Source organism: Leguminivora glycinivorella, chromosome Z, assembly GCF_023078275.1.
Source record: "Leguminivora glycinivorella isolate SPB_JAAS2020 chromosome Z, LegGlyc_1.1, whole genome shotgun sequence".
Taxonomy (NCBI): Eukaryota; Metazoa; Arthropoda; class Insecta; order Lepidoptera; family Tortricidae; genus Leguminivora; species Leguminivora glycinivorella.
This window is the reverse complement of record NC_062998.1, coordinates 11,675,272-11,698,850: the sequence shown is the minus strand read 5'-3', so window position 1 is coordinate 11,698,850 and position 23,579 is coordinate 11,675,272. Positions and strand designations below refer to the sequence as shown.

Sequence of the window (23,579 nt, the reverse complement as noted above, 5' to 3'; positions counted from 1 at the left end):
TTGATTCTAAAGCAGAATGCGCTTTAAATACTTAATAACAAAAGTGACCATGCTTCAGAACAATCTGTCTTTGTAACATGCTAAAAATAAGTCCCAAAAGAAATAATAAAGTTAGTCAGGCAAAAGATAAAAATCAAAAATACCTAACTATTAAATTGAAGTGGCAGTCATATTTCTCGTGTTCAAAAGTAACTCTGTTCCAGTCATGCCAACAATCACGGGCAAAAAGATAAAAGCATGCCGGCAATGTCGCAACACTGACGAAGTCTTAATCGAGCTCTCGTCTCGGAAGAGCAAGGCTCACTACAATTATTATAACAGCATTCTTTAAATTATTACGCATTTGTTCCTTTCGCGTAACATTTGTATTGCATTTTCTACTGTAACTATTTGCATTAGTCATTCTACTTGTTTTTAAGGTTCCGTAGCCAAAATGGCAAAAACGGAACCCTTATAGTTTCGTCATGTCCGTCTGTCCGTCTGTCCGTCTGTCCGTCTGTCCGTCTGTCACAGCCGATTTACTCGGAAACTATAAGTACTACAGTGATGAAATTTGATGGGAATATGTGTTGTATGAACCGCTACAAAATTATGACACTAAATAGTAAAAAAAAGAATTGGGGGTGGGGCCCCCATACATGTAACTGAGGGATGAAAATTTTTTTTTCGATGTACATACCCGTGTGGGGTATCAATGGAAAGGTCTTTTAAAATGATATAAAGTTTTCTAAAAACATTTTTCTTAAAGTGAACGGTTTTTGAGATATCAGCTCTCAAAGTCGTAAAAAGTATGTCCCCCCCCCTCTATTTTTATAACTACGGGGTATAAAATTCTAAAAAAAATAGAGGTGATGCATGCTAATTAACTCTTTCAACGATTTTTGGTTTGATCAAAGTATCTCTTATAGTTTTTGAGATAATTGACATAATAAGTTTATTATATTTGCTGCTACGGAACCCTTTGTGCGCGAGCCCGACTCGCACTTGGCCGGTTTTTTTAACCTTATCGTGTTGTCTTCATACTTAAAACCTCGTCTTAAATGATTATAAAATTATATTATAACTGAATGAATACTCTGAGGAAGAGTTCAATCCAAATATGAAAATATTTAAAATAATAAAACGATTTCGTAGTTAGTATTTTTGGTATTAAATAGGTACATTTGACAATTTTGACATTGACTCATTGACCTAATATAATAAGTATCTATATTCAGCTTTGTTATTATTATTCAGCGGCGTTGTTTAATAACATCAGCTTTGGCGATGGCAAAGGTTCTTACCAACATATAATTTAAACGTATCTTAAAAAGCTCATAATTAAGCTTTATGTCTACATATAGGAAGCACCTTCATATAGCGTGACAAACACCCCTTTAAAATTAAATCGGACGAATGTCATAGAGATGTGCGGCCAAGTGCGACGCGTCACGTGCCAGTAGCCATACTTATATCACACTCCAATGGGGGAACAGTCCACTGTAACATGACCTCATAAAATCATCGAACACCTATTACGACATACTGGGCTTCGTATTCGAGGGGTCAGCTATAAATGGCCGTTTGTGCGTATATTATGTGTATTGGTAGATTCCCACCAATCCAGGAAACAGACATGTGTACATACGGCCGTGGATACCGTGGACACTCGCCCTTTCACATTGACTTCGAAATTCATCCGATAGATAAGAGCTACTTGTCATACAACTGTATACGTGGATAAGTGGACATAAAGTGGATATAGGTACTATTATACTTGTGAGTGTGGAAGTCCGTATTGTTCAATATCACACAGCAGACAACCATTTATCAATTTCGATGACATGAGCCGATTAAAGATACACCTACAAAAAGCGTTCATAAATATGTTTGTACACGCTGCACTCAAGCTCTTAGGTACTACAGGAGGTAATCACGAGTAAGGGCTTGTACTATTATATATTCTGTGGTAAGGCAGGGGCGGCTCACTCCGCGATTCTATCGCCGTGCTACAAGTACATGCTGGCGGCCGCGAGTTCGCGGCTAGTCAAGGGTTGCGCGCGTTCTCACGAAACGCACGTTCGCACTTTCTATTGTTACTTTACGTCGCGAGTTCTTTAAGGTTAATTATGCGATGTCCGCGTGTGGAATGGCTAATAATGCTCAGTTAAATAGCCATCATGAATAAAATAAATACCATAGGACATTCTTACACAGATCTACTATTGATTAAGTCACACGGAAAAGTTCAATATTGCTTGTCATGTTGGAACTTAAACAAAAATATATAAATACTGTAAATATACCTACAAAGTACCCAAGACTTGAATATATAGTATAACATTTTATCTCAGTATTAATTCGATTTAATCCGTAGGCAACCCTATCGCCGGACGCCGCGCACGTGCGGCTCGTTTCTTTGTAAGAATTATTTAGGCATTTAAAAAGGCGGCATTTCATGAACATTAAAGCAGTGGGCCTTCTGTACTTGTACTATTATATATTCTATGGTAAGGGGTAAATTTCATTTTCTCAAACATGGTATGAAATATTGATGTTATGTGCCTTATAATTGGCAGCCATTTCAATTAATTTTAACAAATTGCCATTTCAGTACCTATGTCCTTCGATTTTAAGGGACTTACCATTCTAATTAATAATTTACATTGGTAATGTTTGTATTCGTTCCAACTCTAACCGACCTCACGTCATAGTCATTAAAATCTGTAGGTAAGTCGCCGTCAATGGAACTTCTAAACAATGTAAACAAACCGCCATTTTGAAATTGTCTCTGAATGATGAATTTCTTAGTGATGCGAAAATAATTTGTCAAATAATGTCCAAACGTCAATTAAGCGCTCTCCACACTCGCGCGATATTCGATATGCAAAAAGAGTCCACACTCGCGTTCGTGGCATCGGCATGCGTACATGCCAAGAAAAGCAGTTAACGAGTAAAATAATATTGAAACCATCAGTACCGTCATTTTTTTATTTTTTTACCTACCTAAACAATGATAGTTGGTACTAAGAGTATTGAATCACTACGTGGTTGGTATAGAGCGTGAGTTGAGTAGCGTGTAGCTGGCTTTACAATATCGGCAACTTTAGTCCCAGCCCTATCCATCATAGACAATTGTAGAACTTAAAAGAAACAATAACGTCATTTTTCTTTCGTCATAATAACCTAACTTTTAAACCATTTCAAGTTTTTAATGAAATCTCCAGATTAAGTTATTAATATAAGGTTTTGCATGTTACGATAATAGGACCGTTTCAGTAATGTATGGTTTCAGTGGTGTTTAATGAGGTAGTGTGAGAATTCATGGAGAAACAGTGACAAAACCATGTGATAGTAATCCGACATTATGTACGAATCTTCTTTTATATTGGCCGCCATGATGGGGTCCAACGTGGCTCTACTTTTGTCCTATTATTTCGACGTGGAATTTTTTTGTTACTCGGCTAATACACCCGAAAGCCCATGTTTGGCTTTTAAGTAATCGCCCCCTGTGGTACTTTCGGGTGTATAAGTGAGTTTCGTCGACTTCGACAACGTCATCCTCCCCACCGATCATTTCGCGGTCGTGAGCTTCGGCCACTTCACATACTTCCCTAAAGAAGTGGAACATTTGAACGGCAGTAAAGGATTGTCAAATCTTAATACTAATAAGAATCGTTAGGTACCTGAATTTTATAGCGCCACTTATTAAGACGATACGGTAATTAGGGGTCAATTCTCCATACAAACGCTCTCGACTATTACTTCCCTGGTTTTTGAAGATAGAGCAATGATTTTTTTCAACACAGATTGTTATTATTTTTATCTGTGTCGGACCCACAGATGTCATATATACCATAGATCAAGCAAACGTATCTACTTAGCGTGTCAAATGAACTCAGTGAAATCCACTGAGTTGTCCGTCTTTACTCGCAGCTTGCAGCTTTCGGGCGTCAATTTTTGTAAGTTGAAGTCAACCAAAACATAAAAAATGCCTTGTTACGTGATATTCAATTGCAACAACACAAAAATTATGAACAATCAAGAGCCTGAGACATATTTAAAATTACAGGCAAGAATCAACTTCAGTACAAAATTTGACACGCTCGGCCCCTATACAAATATATGAATTTGTTTCTTCTATCTAAATATAGTTCTGTGGTCGGACCGTTTTGATTTTTTTGATATTCTGCTTTTTAAAGACTCTAGAGCCAATCAAAAATTTCCAAAAACGGCCTTTTTTCATTCTGGCGCAAAAAAAGGTGTGATACTCAAGATAGGTAACAATTAACCAAAAAAGCTAAAGGGTCCGACATAGATTATTTCATTGTTATTCAGATTCTCAATTTTCGTTCCGATTGATTAAATTTTGAAGGAGGAAAGAGTCGAGAGCGGAACCTCGATTTTAAAGATTTTTTTTTAAATATATTTCGACTGAGTTGTTCTTATTGGACAATTTTTTTTCCATAAATCTAGTTAATAACACTTCTTGTATATTTAACTAAAATTCCCAAGTTGAAAAGGGGGATCCTTTCCATTTTAGCATTTTCGCTACCGTATCCTCTTTAATGCATTTACATAATAAGGGGCGTAAACGCGTTTTACAGTCGCCGTCTGATATATCGGAGCGGTCAAGCTGCTCACAAATATCTGAACACGCTTCTTGTCAAGGTCTTAGCTCGTTTTACATGATCCGATCCGATATCCGAAGTAGGACCGATATCCCATACATGCCGCCATCTTTGATTTTTGACTTTCAAATCCTTCCGACATCCGATATCATATGGGATAATGTAAACTTGTAAACGCACAGGCCGTTTTCACATTATCCGATCCGATATCGGATGTAGGAAGGATGTAAAATGTAAGATTTATGCGCTTCCAGGTCTTTATTTATGTATTTGATAGATCATTATTAATGTAAAAAACGATATAAAACGCAAAAATTGCGGATTTAATGTAGATGGCACTTTCCTACAACAGTTTTTGTTCGAGGCACCATCGAACTGCCGATATCGGCAGGAGGCTTCCGACATTTTTGGCATGCCGGACCCCCCGCCAGCTGTCGGCCGATAATATTTGTATGTGTGCGTATACAGCGCGTAAACCTAATAAGGGCGATAAATGAAACCAGGCATATAATTCAATATTGTTATCATTAATTAAGAGGTGTTTTTGAGTTACTTTTAATTTTCACCACATAATGAATTTTTGAAAAATTTCCCAGCAGCAATGTACTGTAAACGTGGTTGCGATGACAATCAATGACAACTGTCAACGAGTGGTTAACGCGAGTGTGTTTGCATTGCGTTGCGGGCCGAATTATTTTGTATGGATAAAAAAAAATTCAATTTTAAGTAAAAGTTATCTAATTCCATTTTTTATGTCCTATACTCACCACCGTTAAGTATTAGGTTTACACCCTGTATAATGTAGGTATACGTTTGTAGTAGATGTGCGTGACAAAAATGGCGTCTATTAAACAGCTGTTAATGATGAATTTCTGTTGAAAAAAAAAGATTGTAATTCATCGGTCCGAATTGTGGATACTAATTTTTTCATGTTTTAGTAGATATAGTTAAATGTAAAATTATTTATTTTACCTGCACACACTTGAGTATTTTTATGCTCGTTATTTTAATTTTACAATAAAATATTTGAAATATAGTGCTTATAATTATTAAATATAAAACTTTTTAAAAATATTTTTTGATACAAAATTCATTGATTTGGAACAATGCGTTTTATCGGACCGACATCCGACACTATCGGAAGCGTTTATCGGGTGTAGGATGTCGGTCCTACATCCGATATCGGATCGGATAATGTGAAAACGGCCTTAGAGCGTGTTCAGATATTTTTGAACGACCCGGCCGCTCCGATATATCTGATGGCGACTATATCTATAATGATTATATGTGCTTCATTCATTACCACTTAATTACCTATTTAGTTTAACTGCTAATATCTAATAAAACCGGCCAAGTGCGAGTCGGGCTCGCGCACAAAGGGTTCCGTAGCAGCAAATATAATAAAAATTACAGTTAAATCAACCTATCTCAAAAACTATAAGAGATACTTTGATCAAACCAAAAATCGTTGAAAGAGTTAATTAGCATGCATCACCTCTATTTTTTTTAGAATTTTATACCCCGTAGTTATAAAAATAGAGGGGGGGGGACATACTTTTTACGACTTTGAGAGCTGATATCTCAAAAACCGTTCACTTTAAGAAAAATGTTTTTTAGAAAACTTTATATCATTTTAAAAGACCTTTCCATTGATACCCCACACGGGTATGTACATCGAAAAAAAAATTTTCATCCCTCAGTTACATGTATGGGGGGCCCCACCCCCAATTCTTTTTTTTACTATTTAGTGTCATAATTTTGTAGCGGTTCATACAACACATATTCCCATCAAATTTCATCACTGTAGTACTTATAGTTTCCGAGTAAATCGGCTGTGACAGACGGACAGACGGACAGACGGACAGACGGACAGACGGACATGACGAAACTATAAGGGTTCCGTTTTTGCCATTTTGGCTACGGAACCCTAAAAAGTACATACTTAATATATTTTGTGGGAAGTACCAAGGATTATTTATATAGGATTTGCATACTTCATTCATACTAAGTACGATTCTTAGTGCACCTATTAAAATACTATCATAACTACACTGATGATGCCTGCCATTTCTTTTTCAAAATGTGTATTGACGTGATATCATGATTGTAATATAAAGAAAGATGTCATTTGTTCTTAGAAAACATAAAAACACGCAAAAATATTTTTGGGGTGAATATGATTTTGGCCACTTCCAGGCTGCGAACAGCTCCATCTAGTTTTAAGCCTAAAAGGCCCATATTATACTCGTATCAGGGGTACCTATACTCTTTTTTTTTTGTATGGGCTTTGTCCGTCCAGAATTAAATCGTTCTTGCTTATTGCTATTACACATTTGAGAAAGATTTGCTGTCAACGTCTTTATAGACTTTAATATTAAAAGGCCAAAATTAATGTTTTTTCAATAATATTGTGACGAATATCCTGATCCCACCAAAACCTTACCGAACATTACCAAAGTTTTACAGAACATTACCAAAGTAATGTTCTGTAAAACAATATTCTGCCAAATGTGTCGCATGCGTAATAGTAATAATGCCAACTAAGTTTTCTACAAAATTACCATTCGGCCGAATGTTTTTCTGCGAAACATGTTATGCGAAGTGTGTTTCTGACCAAAATTATTTTGCCAGATGAGGGTAACCAGGGGATCCTGCCTAATATTTTTCTTACAAGTTCTTTTGATCCTGATAGCTAAACCACTGGCTTAGTTACTTTATTTAAATATCGCAATTCCTCTGCAAAAAGTTTCCTAGTTAATTCGCTGGCGGTGAAGGTAAAGCTATTACTATTACACGGTTACATAGGAGAAGGTCCCATATGCTACTCGGATAAGGTTCTTTACATCTGCAAAAAGTTATCTACAATCGCCTAAGAAGGCTGTACTTACCACTTTCAAAATTTCATACTTTTGTAAGTGGAAATGAGCTTAATTTTGTGTCTATGTTCGTTATTACTAGTACCTAGTGCCATACGCAAAGTTGCAAGTTTATAGATATTAGGGCCGGTTGCATCAAACCGTCTGTCACCGTTAAAGCGTTCGTTAAAAAAAATCTATGAATAATTCCATAGATGTCTGCTGCCTGACGATGATGTGTCTGTTAAATTTGGTTGATGCAACTGGCCCTTAATGACGAAAATAAAAATTAGCGATGGCCCATCTTAGGCGCCGATATACCTTACCAACAGAAAAGAAACCTTATTGAAATAACGACCCTTCAGATGCGGACAACCACAAAAAATATATAGTACTTGACCTAAAGTAATAAAATCTTAAGTAATGCGTACCTATTTACTTGAAACCGGCCTTCGCGGAATACAGTTTAGGCAGTGTATGTTTACTAACGAATAAAATAGACGTAAATTGAACTTCCTAATGGTTTTCAAAGACCATGCAATAAGGATAAATGAGCAGTTTAACCGTCAAGTGTGATCCAACCATAAGGTAAATCGTGGTAAAATCAAGGGACCAATTTATATATCGATCGACCGATATATTATCGACCGCTCGTCATTGTCACTCGAAATCTGTGGCAAATCAGTCAAATGGCAAGTTGTTGTTTTCAAAATACAAACGATTTATTGAGAATTCTATTGTAATCTAATGTGTGTTTGTATATGTTGCGGGCGGGTGGTCTAGTGGTAATGTCGTTAGCCGCGTAAGCTGAAGACCCGGGTTCGATTATTCCCAACTCGGTTATCAGTGGGCCTTGTCGTTTTTTCATTCGTTTATGATATCTATTTCAATTTATAATTTATATATGGTAGTGTGACTACTTAAAAAATAACAAATCAAAAAATATTCTATAAAATAATTTGATTGGTGGCTAGTTGTAAAAATGTTAAATTTAAAAAATCGGCTTCCTAAACAGAACTCGTATGTTATCAATGCTAGTGTGCATGCAGTATTTTGCAGAGATCGCAAAACGTCTGGTTGACGTAACGTAACTGATGACCCAAGAGATGGCGACTTCCTCGCTTAACCTGTCAGCATTCCGATACAGCGAGGAAATGCCGCCAGCATGCCTCAAGTGCCTTTTTTAGATTTAATTAACTGTATACTTGTATGTTTAGCAATTTTAGTATTCACTTCAATTAAACAAAAATATCTCATATAAATTAAAAATATAAATTATGTAAACTGTGGTAAAAATAGCAAAGTTCAACGCAGCTGCCGCTGGGTTCGTTTGATAAAACTTGTTTGATTATGATTATGGCATTTAAACGCTCATAAAATACATAAACCGTACTAGCTACGTAAGCTAGGTACTACGTACGTCTAATTGGAAATAAAGAAAACTAATACGAGCATGTGCTAAACTTTTAATCAGTTGGATTACAAACTCATAAATAAATCTGTAATTAAGTACGTGCCTTTTTAATTCTGGGATAGGTAAGTTTAATAAACAGAAGGAACTAGATAAATTATAATAATATATGTTGATATCTAGTCATATTCTGTTAAGAAGCAACCTACATTTAGGATGCGTTCCATGTCATGTCAGTAAGTTTATTATTGCCCATGTTACAAAGGACTGTACATAACTATATTTGTTCATATGTACAGGTACGTATTCAAAGTAATAATTAACGTGCACCTTCAGAATAAATACTTAAATAATAAGAAACTATAAAAATTAACATAAAATGATAGGTTAGGTGCCTTTTATGTAGAAGCTGGATGTACATTCTAGTGAATGCCTATCAGCCATGCAATGCACCAAACGGAACGTTTGTGTAAAACTGCAATCGAGTGAGCGGAATGCATATTCCCAGCGCCGGCGCATTCCTAGGCCACAACGGTTATGGGCAATCAGTAATTATGTGGGCGCTAATTGCTCAGCGTCTCTCCACTGTCGGAAACAGTTCAAAATCACTGCACATCTCTCCATCGCAAAAAATTCGCTTTCGCTACCAATATCGGCTAAATGTGTGGGATGATGATTATTTATACAGAGTAAAATCATCAGCGCAACTAAATTAGCATAACTCGTTTAAAAGTTCCTACTTAGGAACCGCACCATGCTCACAAAGTAAATAAGTGCTTTAAAGTTTTAATCTTTTTCGATCCCCAGCATCCTGAGGGCCGGCTTACAGTGTATCACATGCGATAGAAAGTACAGATTTAAGTATTAAGCGACCAATAAATAAACTTACCGAAGTGCAATGTTTATTTTTCTTCTTGCGGGCGGGAACGAGCATTTACTTGGGGGCACTGGAACGTCGGCAATGTTTCACTTTCAGGTTAGCAAATTGCGATTGTCGTCGTAAATGCACAATGCAGTTGTGGCGCGTCAGTGTAACTGTGAGCGGTGGAAGACGACACGCGACACGCGCTCCCCTACTGCCGCCGCGCGGAGTACTGGCGGGCCTGTGTGTACAGTATACTTGTGTGGTTCGGCCGCGACGTCGGTCGCACGCCGCACGCCGCACGCCGCGCGGCCGACGGCCCGCCGACCGACACGGGGGACCGTGTAAGAAGGGCCACAACCCGACGGTTTTTTGTCCCTTCTAAGATTAGCACAAAGACTCGTCTGGCCTGGCTGAATTTGTTGAAGGACTCCGGTTCCGACAAACTCGGTCGCCCTCTCCTCTTTTGAACTTTTAAAGTTTGCACTGCGCGATACGACAGGTCTTCCACCTCAGAGCATTAATAGTTATTTGTTTTACAAGGGGGAACAAACTTTGCCACCGAGTGAAACACAAAATTTTTCACCACACCAACACGAACAAAATACTGACTATAAAACATAAAAATAAATAAAATCCATCAATTTATTCAATATTTATGATTCAAAATCATCATGTATAGGTAAAATCTAGCAGCCAGATTAAGACATCGAGTTAAAATTTGTATGAAATTACTTTGCCCCCTTGTGGATAAAATGCAATTTTGCTATCTGTTTTCGAATAGCAAAGAAAGCCTTTACCAGTTGGTGTGGTGAAAATACTATTATTTCATATATCTGTGTCTTCCACCAAACCGTCACATGCACACATGACTTACATGTTTCAAACTGTATGCATTGCTTTGGATGGGTTACATCTATTGTTAAAACCAAAATTTGGATCACTTTAAAAATTAAAACTTGAAAAGTGAGCAATATAATAGAATGAGATTAGTGGGGGCGTATTCTCAAAAATAATGAACTGAATGTGTTTTATATTGATGGTCGGATCCTGTATTTCCCACCTGTACAGTCGAGTTCACAGACATATTTACAAGTTAACACGCCAAAAATATGGGTATTTACCTCAAAATTTACACGTCTCTAAGAATAATAAATAAATAAATATTACAGGACATTCTTACACAGATTGACTGGGCTCACGGTAAGCTCAAGAAAGCTTGTGTTGTGGGTACTCAGACAACGAAATATATAAATACTTATATACATAGCAAACATCCATGGCCAAGGGACCTTTATGTGTATGTATACATATTATTTAGAATGTAGTTTTTTTTTTGTATGTCTACCTTTGTATCGCATTGCGTTTATAATTATGTACTGATGCAACGCAATGCCTATTCATAAATACAATAATAAATATGACCTTCCATTTCATCTAAAATACTGATAATTTACGTCGATAAGCATAACAATACCAAAAAGTTTGAAGCATTCATATGTACATCGTTAAAAGAAAAGAGAATCAAGTATACATATAGAGAATGACTGTAAAAGCATAATATCAAAGACATATTTATATAACTCCATCTAGACAGATAAAGTCTAAGAAAAAAACGTACCTTAGTACCATACAGAAAGAGGTACGGTGGCCTAGATGGCATTACTCCTTTGGGGTACGCTCAGCTAAATGGCGCTAATATTAATATTTTAACACATACCAAGCTAGGAATATGGGCCAAATTGTCAAAACTGAGGTTCGAAAGTTTCATGCCTGTGTCAAGAGATGGCAGTCTATGCAAGGTGATTACACTTTTTACTTCGACAGTAACTCCCTATAATACTGGATCCTCTTTGATAATATGTATGTAGTGCCTAAGATTGCCATCTCTCGACATATAATTAGAACATTGGAACCTTAGTTTTGACAATTTTACCCTTAAGTATCGATCCGAGAAACAACCAAAAGTGTGGCCCGGTCGCCCTCTCCTCTTTTGAACTTTAAAGTTTGCACTGCGCGATACGACAGGTCTTCCACCTCAGAGCATTAAATACTATTACCTATTTCTTATATCTGTGTCTTCCACCAAACCGTCACATGCACACATGACTTACATGTTTCAAACTGTATGCATTGCTTTGGATGGGTTACATCTATTGCTAAAACCAAAATTTGGATCACTTTAAAAAGTAAAACTTGAAAAGTGAGCAATATAATAGACATGAGATTAGTGGGGGCGTATTCTCAAAAATAATGAACTGAATGTGTTTTATATTGATGGTCGGATCCTGTATTTCCCATCTGTACAGTCGAGGTCACAGACATATTTACAAGTTAACACGCCAAAAATATGGGTATTTACCTCAAAATTTACACGTCTCTAAGAATAATAAATAAATAAATATTACAGGACATTCTTACACAGATTGACTGGGCTCACGGTAAGCTCAAGAAAGCTTGTGTTGTGGGTACTCAGACAACGAAATATATAAATACTTATATACATAGCAAACATCCATGGCCAAGGGACCTTTATGTGTATGTATACATATTATTTAGAATGTAGTTTTTTTTTGTATGTCTACCTTTGTATCGCATTGCGTTTATAATTATGTACTGATGCAACGCAATGCCTATTCATAAATACAATAATAACTATGACCTTCCATTTCATCTAAAATACTGATAATTTACGTCGATAAGCATAACAATACCAAAACGTTTGAAGCATTCATACATCGTTAAAAGAAAAGAGAATCAAGTATACATATAGAGAATGACTGTAAAAGCATAATATCAAAGACATATATAACTCCATCTAGACAGATAAAGTCTAAGAAAAAAACGTACCTCAGTACCATACAGAAAGAGGTACGGTGGCCTAGATGGCATTACTCCTTTGGAGTACGCTCAGCTAGATGGCGCTAATATTAACATTTTAACACATACCAACTACCAAGCTAGGAATATGGGCCAAATTGTCAAAACTGAGGTTCAAAAGTTTCATGCCTGTGTCAAGAGATTGCAGTCTATGCACGGTGATTACACTTTTTACTTCGACAGTAACTCTCTATAATACTCGATCCTCTTAGAAAGAGACAAAAAGTAGCCTATGTCATTCTCAATCCCTTCAACTATATCCACTTAAAAAATCACTTCAAATTCGTAGCTCCGTTTTACCGTGAAAGACGGACAAACAAACAGACACACACACTCCCATTTATAATATTAGTATGGATTTGCCTTTAGCTAGGGGTTGCCATACGTTCCCTATATGTACGGATTTGTAACCTTATTTGAATATCACGTCCTGCAAATAATATTTCAGAATAGCTACCTCTATTTATATATGTGAATGTGTACGGGAAAACGTCCCACTTTGTCGATGGCTATAAAGCCGCTTTGTCAGTTTATTCATATAAAGATACAAGTAAATATCGCCTTAATGGTAACCGACAAAGTGGGACGTTTTACTAAACACACTCACATATAGTCTGGGTTTATTTCATAAATGCCTGATGGTAAGCAGTCACCGTAGCGTATGGACGCTTACAACTCCAGAGGACTTGCGCGTTGTCGACCCTTTCGAAAATCTCCTTTTTTAACCCCCGACGCAAAAACGACGGGGTGTTATTTGACGTGTCTGTCTGTCTGCCTGTCTGTCTGTCTGTCTGTCTGTCTGTCTGTCTGTCTGTCTGTCTGTCTGTCTGTCTGTCTGTCTGTCTGTTTGTCTGTCTGTGTGTGTGTCTGTCTGTGGCATCGTAGCTCCTGAACGGATGAACCGATTTCGATTTAGTATTTTTTTAGAAAGCTGTGTTAGGGCCCATTTAGACGGTTCGAGAACTCGCATACGAGTTTTATTACATTGCGGTATTTGATGGCTGTGCAAAATCGTATGCACCCTTAACAGCCCGCAATGTAACTAAAATCGCATGCGAGTTTGCACGCCGTCTAAATCAGGCCTTAGTCGGAAGTGTTCTTAGCCATGTTTCATGAAAATCGGTCCACTAGGTCGCGGTCGGGGGTTTTTTCAAAATTTTAATTTTGTGGTTAGGTTATTGAAGAAGTCCATACTGTAAACATCCATACTGTATTGATATCATAACATATATTAATGTGTTACATACTATGTACCTACAATTGTACAGTGTTATACTTAAGTTATAATGAACCTTTTATATCTATTGCCATTTGATATCTAATGAAAAGGTACCTACAAATTCCATTTGATAAAAAAGGAAACGGAAATGGTAATAATTTCGACTTTGGCATAATTATGTTATCGTCGCTTAAATTAATAGTTAGCCAGTATAAAACTATAGTTAACTTCCTTATACTGAACACGGTTTAACATGCGGAAATCGAATAATTTTTATAAAGAATTCCTGGCCCAATACTGATTTAACGATTTTCTTGAGCTTTAAGGAAAGGTTTTATTTGTGTTATTTTTCTATAAAAACTAGTGTCTTAACTCTTACTGTTAATTAAATTCAAAACCGTAATTTAATGTCTCAATAAGTTACGGCTTTTACAACTTCCTATTTAGTTATTATCAAAGATATACTTATATTTAACTCCGTATAGACGGATAAAGTCTAAGAAAAAAACGTACCTACCTCAAAGCCCTAGAGAGAAGGTACGGTACCTACACAAGTACACATTTCTACATAATCCAACATTCGCAAGTAGATTTCACCAGAACCCAGGCGGCGGTTTTTTTTCTTAAAAATTTTTTTTTTCTTCAAAAAATACAGGTTGGCTGGTAATTCTATTATATATGCTGGATCTATTCCTTCAAAGGGGTTATTCTATAGGTTATTTGCAAATATTGCAATGTTTTTGGCCCAGTCAACAGTGGGTCGAAAATCAGCAGTTTTTGAGTTATGCGAGTTTTTAGTTTTTTTCGAAAAAATTCTACCTCCTGGCTAATGAATGCTATTAGTAAAAAAGTAAGTGCACTAGGATAGTAATTTTAGGATATTAATTTTTATTTTGTAGCCCATAATTAAAGGATTATTTTTAACATTCATTTCATGTAAAAAAAGTTATGCACGTTAAAGAAATAAAAGGTTAAAAATCACAAAATGGAGTATTTTTTAAAATTTTTCTTAAATGTAGACGGATTTTTCTAAAATGTATAATACATGGATTTACCAAGGGCAAAGTAAATTTGAAACTAGATTACTTATGTTCTAATTTTTAACCGCCGCCCCAAATCTCAAGGAAGGTGGTTCTCAATTCGTCTGTATGTTTTTTTTTAAGTTTTTTCCACGATATCTCCGTCGTTACTGGACCGATTTTGAGTCAGGTAGATATATATAAAGTAACAATTGACCGTGACGTCACTCAATTCGATTTCATATTAATTCCATATTAGCAAGTTGTTCAAATTCATTTTGACAGTTCTTAAAAAGAAGCTGACTTGACTAGGAGGCAAGTAGGCTATAGATGTTCAAAATAAATTTTGCAATACGTACAATTTTTAACCGTCGCCTCAAATCTCTCAAGAAGGACGGTTCTCAAGTCGTCTGTATGTTTTTTTTTAAACAGGGACTTTAGGAGGTTATGTCCACTGTCTTTCGTCCTGTCGGCCTAGCCGAAATGACAATCGTTGGCGCTAGACGCCGATCGAAAAGCAGTCTGGTTCTGTGGCGCCAATACCTAAGAGCGATATATCGTCACTACTTTTAAAAAAACTTGTATCTTCGTCTGTCAATGAAAAGAAAATTGTAGTAAGTATGTATGGAATGCATATAGACTTACTGCGTTCTAACTTTGAGGAACAGCGTGAGATACGAGATTTTTTTAAAGTAGTGACGATATACGTTAATAGTTATTTGTTATACAAGGGGGCAAAGTTGTATTTTAACGCCGAGTGTGGAATTGAAAAACGAGCAAGTGAAAGGATTCTATAGTTGAACCACGAGCGAAGCGAGTGGTTCGAGAATAGAATCCTGAACTTGCGAGTTTTTTAACACACGAGAAGTAAAATACATTTGCACCCGAGTGTAACACAAAACTTTTCCCCTCACTATAGCGAGGAAACTACAACGCAAAAAATGCGTTTATCATTGCTTCCAGTAGTTCCACAGGTGGTAAATCATCTTTATTACTAGATTCATCTACTTTTATCAATTTTAAAGCAGTTAATTTGACTTTATTCAAGGTCAAATTACTTTACCCACTAGTGGATAAAATGCGTTTTTACCCGCTGGTATTAAAGGACAAAACACGTGTTTCCGAGCTAGTGAGGGGAAAAGATATTATCGTAAGGTTTTGTGCATTTGGCTACGTACCCTGAGGTGTCGGAAACTACTTGTTAGCGAAATGATTACATGTAACTGTGTCATTAAATCCACACTTCACATAACTAGTTCTAAGGATGAAGTAAATGGTAAACTGGAATGCTTTTACCAAAGATGTACCTATAACTCCATTTAAGACCCCTTTATTTCAAACTCGGTTAGATGGCGACACTTAACAATAGTTAAATGATAGTCTAAGGGTGCCTTTCCATCAGAGATGTGCTACGCTACGTTGCTATGGTGCGTCTGATATCCACCACTCATATTCATTGTTCCACATATCATAGCACTGGTGGAAACGGGATCAAGGACCGATATCCCATACATTACCGGCGCCATCTGGGATTTTTTCCATTAAAATTCTTCCGACATCCGATATCGGATCGGATAATGTGAAAACGGACTGTTATGACTTTTATATGGAAATATGATACGTGCTATGGATGTGTGCTACGTACGGATGAGTCCTATGGATGCGGGCTACGGATGCGTGCTATGGATAGTCGCGATTCACGTAGCAATGTCCGTAGGCTTGCGTTTATACATCGCATAGCTCGAGCTGCGCATCTTCCCCGCACAGCTGCCTTGTGGCCTTGTGGCCTACTAGCTGTGGACTACCTAGCACATTAGTATTGGTGGAAACGGTCACACAGTTTCGTAGCGTAGTTTTCACATTTTCGCAGCATAGCTGTATAGCACATCTCTGGTGCAAAGGCACCCTAATGGTCAAAACAGACGTTCTATGAGTTGTAATCCTGTGTCGAGAGATGGCAGTCTAATGTACTATACGTATTATAATATTAAGTTTCAGCATAAATTAAATATAACAAGATCATACCATCCCATACATTAAAATGCGACCGCCTAAGACCGCGCTTACACTCCACCACACATAGATGGCGCCACAAAAAAAATGTCTTGTAGCTTTCAATTATACTTGTAGATGGCGTTAAGTGTCACTTTTGACATAGTTTTACGGCTCGGAATTGACACTTAATGCCAATCTACAAATTTAATAATCGGTGGCAACAAGGCATTTTTTTGTGGCGCCATCTATGTGTGGTGGAGTGTAAGCGCGTTCGTAGGCGGTCGCATTTTAATGTATGGGATGGTATGATCTTGTTATATTTAATTTATGGTTTCAGAATAAACCTCTATACTCCATTCTCTTTGTTTTACCTACCTACTCGTATCTACCTGTGCGTCCTGCGGTTTCCGTACGAGTTATGATTGTAGAATGTAAATTGATCCTCATTCTATAGATATAGTCACCTGCAATAACATGTTACACATAACATAACATAACACAAGGATGCAAAAATATCTGGATAACTAGAACTTCTCTTCCGTATTGGCGTGACAGAGCCAGAATGCGTTTCGATCAGCATCTCGGCGGCTTGTCATTTCGGCGGAGGGCGATTTTTGAATCTCGCATACGGGATTTTGTCACTAAAATACCGGTTGAAAACGGTGACTTGCTTATAATTTTAAGTGACATTTTTCTGAATTCGAACGCGTGAGACTCAAAAATCGGGTGGTACGCTCGTATTTGTAAAGCCATGAGAGCACGTCACGTTTGTGTGACGTAAGCAGTCGCCGTAGCCTATGAGCGTTACCATCCCTACCAAAATATGACCGACGCAAAAACGACGGGGTGTTACAAGTTTGACGTGTCTGCCTTTCTGTGTGTGTGCCTGTTTGTGGCATCGTAATAGCTTTCGAACGGATGAACCGATTTAGATTTCGTTTCTTTTTGTTTGTAAGCTGAATTACCTAGTAGGAAGTGTTCTTAGGCATGGAAATCGGTCCACTATATCAAGGGTTTTTTCAAAATTTAAGTTCTGTATCGTGATTATCATTGAATAACCTCACTCTGTAGACTTTAGTTTTTTTTATTCGAAATAGAAAACTGTAACGTTTGATGGCGAGAGGGGCTCATTGTTCTAGACATAGGTACTTATTTAATACAGTTTTGATATAAAACAAAAACATAACTTAATACAAATCTGGTTGAAAAGTGAAAACCTCGCCGGGCGAGCTTATTCCACAACTGGATTGGAACACATTCCTCTTAAAATGCACAGTGTATTCGGGCGGAAAGAGAAGTCATAGAAAGGATCCTGTACATACACGGTGTACCATGAGAAAACCGAATAATTTCAACATCGTATTCCTGCAAGGCAAGTATGGTCGAGCGATAAATGATAAAACATCTGGCCGTCCCTATCGCACTTACAAATAGTGCGATAGGGACGGCCCGATGTTTCATCGTTTATCGCGCGACCATGATTGCCCTGCTAGTCACATTTCAATACTAAAGTTCCATAAAAAAAACAACTGATTTTTATTTATTCATACAAAATGGTTTTTTGGTGGCGATGATGCCATTATGTGGGGTAGGCATTTTAATTTAACTGAGTATCCTTATTGATAGACTAGCTTTTGCCCGGGGCTCACTCGCGTTAGAAAGAGACAAAAAGTAGCCTATGTCATGTCACTCTCCATCCCGTCAACTATATCTACTTAAAAAATCAAGACAATTCGTCGCTCCATTTTGCCGTGAAGGACGGACAAACAAACAGACACACACACTTTCCCATTTATAATATTAGTACGGATGTAAAAAAGTGACAATGACAAGTAAGTAATTGCAAAACGTATATTACAAGAACAACAGGTAAGAATCAGTATTGACAGTTTTACGAATAATTTTTTTTAAGTGAAGCTACATCCATCCGCAAAAATAAAAAAAATACAAATTTTTTCTTAATCTTTTTTATTTTAATTACTTAAATTCTATTTTTTCCTCCTTAATTATGGCCTCAGAAACGCGCGGTTACAATCTTTCTGGCTTATCAAGTCCTCATGTTACACCGCACCGTGTAGTTATACATACTTACCTAATACCTATACCTAGTCCATCTTCTCTTTCTACGCATTTCTTAAAAAAAAACTTTACTTTAATCTTGCTTTAATAAATGTAAATGACTGTAATTTACTATTATTTATAATTGCAGATGACTGTAGATGCCCTAAGCTTTGTTGACTTGCGCAATCAACATAAATAAGGTTTTATTGCCGACTTTTATATTAGCTTTAATAATAGAACCGGGCTACTAGCATTAATTAATATTACGATATACAGTGTGTAAGCCTTAGGCCGTTTTCACACTATCCGATCCGATATCGGATGTCGGAAGTATTTCAATAGAAAAAATCCGAAATGGCGCCTGTAATGTATGGGTTATCGGTCCGACATCCGATATCGGATCGGATAATGTGAAAACGCACTTATACGTGCGGTAAATTAAACCAGGCGTAGAATTCATTAGTGCTATCATCAGACATCGCAACTTTTCCAGTAATTTCGGTGCAGCATGGTAAAAATATTTCAAATCCGTTTACTCTTACCAAACAGGATCAAGTATTGTAGAGAGTTACTGTCAAAGTAAAGTAATATGTAATCACAGTGCATAGACTGCCATCTCTCGTCTCGACACAAGCTTAAAACTTTTAAACCTCCGTTTTGACAATTTGGCCCATATTCTTAGCTTGATTTGTGTTAATATGTCAAATATTTATATTAGCGCCATCTAGCCGAGCGTCCCCCAAAGGTGTAACGCCATCTAGGCCACCGTACCTTTTTCTGTATGGTTCTGAGGTACGTTATTTTTCTTATTCTGTAGCTGTATATTATACACTTATACAGTTTGTTTTTGCATTTACGAGTGCGTGCGACGTGAGATATTTGACACGAAACAAATGACTGATCGATGAATTCCATCACCGCAGAATAAGCTCCTAAAGAATATTACAAAGAAGATTTACAGAGAACTTACGATATGGACGTTTAACTAATTTATGCGTCTTTATAGATTTATCACTCGTAGAGTACGTTCATTCATGGTGGCAATGAGATGAGCGAATCTCACGGTGAAGTGACGTAATCCGTCTTCCCCGTCACGACCGCGGGCCGTTCGTGAACGGTTTCAATGATTTCCGCCAATTAAAGGAATAGCTTACGTATTAAGATTGGTGAATACTCATCCTTGTATCCTTTTGAAGATATAAATCACACTACGTTTTCGATTTGTGTCTGTTTTTGCCTCTAAGATGATAATAATCTGCTTAAAATATCCTACACGCTATCCTATAACAAAGCGCACTGCTGTTAAAAAAAACGTATCGAAAATTATCCCCGCCCTTAGCTTCATACGGGTATTATCAGGGGCGGCTCACTCCGCGATCCTTTCGCCGCGCTACAAGTACATGCCGGCGGCCGCGAGTTCGCGGCCCATTCAGTGGCTACGACTAGGGCTTGCAATATCGGACGATTTTCAATTCCGGAACTGGTTTTCGAGATTGGACTTCAATTCCGGAATTCCGGAACTAGTTCCGGAATTGAACAATTTTTTTTGGTTTGGTTTTCTGGTGGGTTTTTGATGAAATAATACAATTTTAAATTGAAATTTATTATTAATCGACGTTTAAGACAATAACTCCGCACCTGAAAGGCATATAACACTGAAATTTTCATTTTAGTAATTTTACAGGAAAGCCCATTTTGTGTCAAAATCGGTCTTGCAAGTTATTTCGAACTACAGTTAACGATACAAACGACGTTTTAGTGCCAGTTTTCTGGTAGTGGTCAACGTTAAAGTTATTTTTTTATCCATTGACCATCGAAATAATATAAAAGTAATAATTTACAAGAATGGCATAACGTCTTGTTCACATAACTGTAATAAAAGAAATATTGAATTACCTTTATCAGACTCGAGTAGGGACAAAAGATGTCCAAGCTAGCCCAAAAAGACAGATTTTATGATTTATTCCTAGGTATACCTATGTATACATATGTACACCTTATTTTTTTGTAAAAAAATAAATCATTCTTTTCATATTCATCATTTTCCATATATTTGCTTCTCAAATCTTTTGATTTTGTGGTAAGGGGTAATAGACTTAGATAGAGTTTAGTAAAATATGGACACGTCTTTGTGAAAAGTGTATAAAGTAACTACGACGTTATGCTTGTGAATGAATGTAATACCAAATACTACGATTTGCGTCTGAACAGACTTTATGCCTAAAATATTCAGTGCTATGAGAAAAGAAGTAAAATTTAGATTATTACTGAAATTTAAGTTCGATCTAATTAAATTGAGCATAAATAACGCTAATAAAATAATAATGTACCTAATGTTATTTATTTATATTTAATTGTCCTTCAATATTCGAGCATAACACTCAACTCCCGTCTAGTAATTTTAAATTATCACAAAACACAACTTTCTACAGCAAATATTTAATTTAAACTGATTATATATTTCACTTATTAGCTAAAACAATTGAGAGCAAAACCAGAAAGTGACAAGGGTATAATATTAGCGGGTTAAATTACACTATCTCGCTCTAACTAGCCCTGGATGCAACCCTTTGGTCATAAAATAGGCACTACCTGAATCCGAGCAGTGTCTAACTTATAAATTTACATATCTTTTATAGACGCGGTGGTAGTTTTGTAAAATAACCAGGCTGATATTACACGTTTTCGTCCAAAAATATATCTTTTTTCAATTCCGGAATTTTCGAGATTATATGTTTCAATTCCGGAACTGTAATATCGAAAAAATTGTCCGAAATTCCGGAATTTCGAGATTCCGGAATTCCGGAATGCAAGCCCTAGCTACGACCTTCGCGCGGCGCAATAGAATTCAATGTCGTCTGCACGCGTGCGGTCCGTTTGTTAATGTAGGTAAGAATTTAGAATGGCGGCGTTTTGTGAACATCAAAGGAGTGAGCCTTCTGTACTTGTACTATTATATATTCTGTGGTATTATACACTAAAACCATCTCCAATCACTACATACATGGGTAAGGTCAGTGCGGGCAAGACCGGCATACTTTATTTGAAATAAAGTTTGAGTGGATAAACTAGACTAGACTATTAAAGTAGTCTGGAGTGATCCGCATGTTCCTATGGCCTACCAAATTTTATATTCTACACAGCTTTTATAATACTTTGGTGAATTAAAGTAAACTTATGTGATAAAAATCACTTTTTTTAAGGCTCGGCGTGTTGACCGTCCCCACGCGCTAAGGAAAGACCGTCTAGTGCTCGTTGTCGCTTAATTTCATATGGAAATAAGTATCAAAATCATGTTCATTGTTATATTCTGTAATAACAGGGAGTAATGTGATAGATATTAAAACAAATAACGTTGATATTTTCAACATATCAACATTTTTCTATTTGTAAGGCAAAACCGTCATAACTCATAAGTATGTCCCGTAAATGAGGTTGATAACTTTCTTTTTTCAGGTCCAGACAAAAGCAAAGCCGAAACTTATAATATAATTAAAATTAACCTACAACACCCGTTTAAACTCGACTTATTTCCCGTAAAGCCTAAAAAAGGTGCCTTACTCTTATATAGAAGGTGTCTTTCCGACTAGGCACAATTTCGAAGTTACATATTTCAGGACATAAAACAATATATTGAACGCGTTTTAGGAGCATTAATTGTACTAGACAGGAAGAACGATTATTACATTAACACGTTACATACATAATGCACAAATATTCCAACTGCTTCTATTTTATTTTAATTTTTTGCGTAACCATGTTGAACCCGATGGTCGAGTTCGAAACACGAATCAAATTTTTTGTTAACTAGTGTTCGTCCTAGGCATGTCCTAGGGATATTTATTGAAGACCAATGGATTAAGGATGAAAAACTGGTATACCTTCGGAGGTGTAAGAAGTGATAGATATATAAATACAAAAATTATATTCAGTAGACGATCTTCCCGACACTGACCTACATGTTTAACAATTTTCGAAATCCGTTACGTTTAAAGATCTAAGCATACATAGGTATAATAGTGATAATAGGGACAGACAGTGGGGAGCCAATTTTTAACCCCGGACGCAAAAACGACGGGGAGTTATAAGTTTGACGTGTCTGTCTGTCTGTGTGTGTGTTTGTCTGTGGCATCGTAGCTCCCGAACGGATAAACCGATTTCGATTGTATTTTTTGTCTGAAAGCTGAGTTAGTCGCAGTAGTTTAGAACTGCCGCCCAGTTGGTTGGGTATCGTTCGTCGTGGATCAACAATTGTAATCTTAGCTAGAGAGACATTGGTTTAGTGAACTTTAGTGTACCTACATAGCTGAAAGCCATACCTTCTAGTACGCCTCGCCACCCGTGCTCATTTAACTTGAAAAATAGTTATCTAATCTTTAATTCACTACCTAAATACGATAACCCTCAACGATAATGCTATTTACAAAACCATGAGCTAATATTTATTGAATGATTTCTACTACATATGATATCCGCGGTTATTAATTGGGTTTAATTAAGCATACGCGTGACTGTTTAGGCTTCCGCTAGATTTTTAAGACGCTCACGAAAATGTACTCACACAATGACCCTGTGAATATGCAAATTAAATGACGAAAGCGTACGAGCATGCTAGTACGCTGAAAGGCTTTTGTAATATTTGCTTCGGTTCGGTTTCAAAGATCAAA

General features: G+C 36.8%; 2 protein-coding genes across 2 annotated transcripts in view; one reads left to right on the top strand and one right to left on the bottom strand.

Moving 5' to 3' along the window:
* Positions 1 to 9,992, bottom strand: part of LOC125241969 (beta-1,4-glucuronyltransferase 1) — a 111,754-nt gene extending 101,762 nt beyond the window's left edge. Inside the window, exon 1 of the mRNA XM_048150688.1 lies at positions 9,766 to 9,992. The gene's annotated coding sequence lies outside the window, so the exon portion shown is untranslated. The remainder of the gene's footprint in view (positions 1 to 9,765) is intronic.
* LOC125241970 (protein FAM50 homolog) overlaps positions 1 to 23,579 on the top strand; it is a 170,074-nt gene that overhangs the window by 127,414 nt on the left and 19,081 nt on the right. The gene's annotated exons all lie outside the window — the stretch shown is intronic.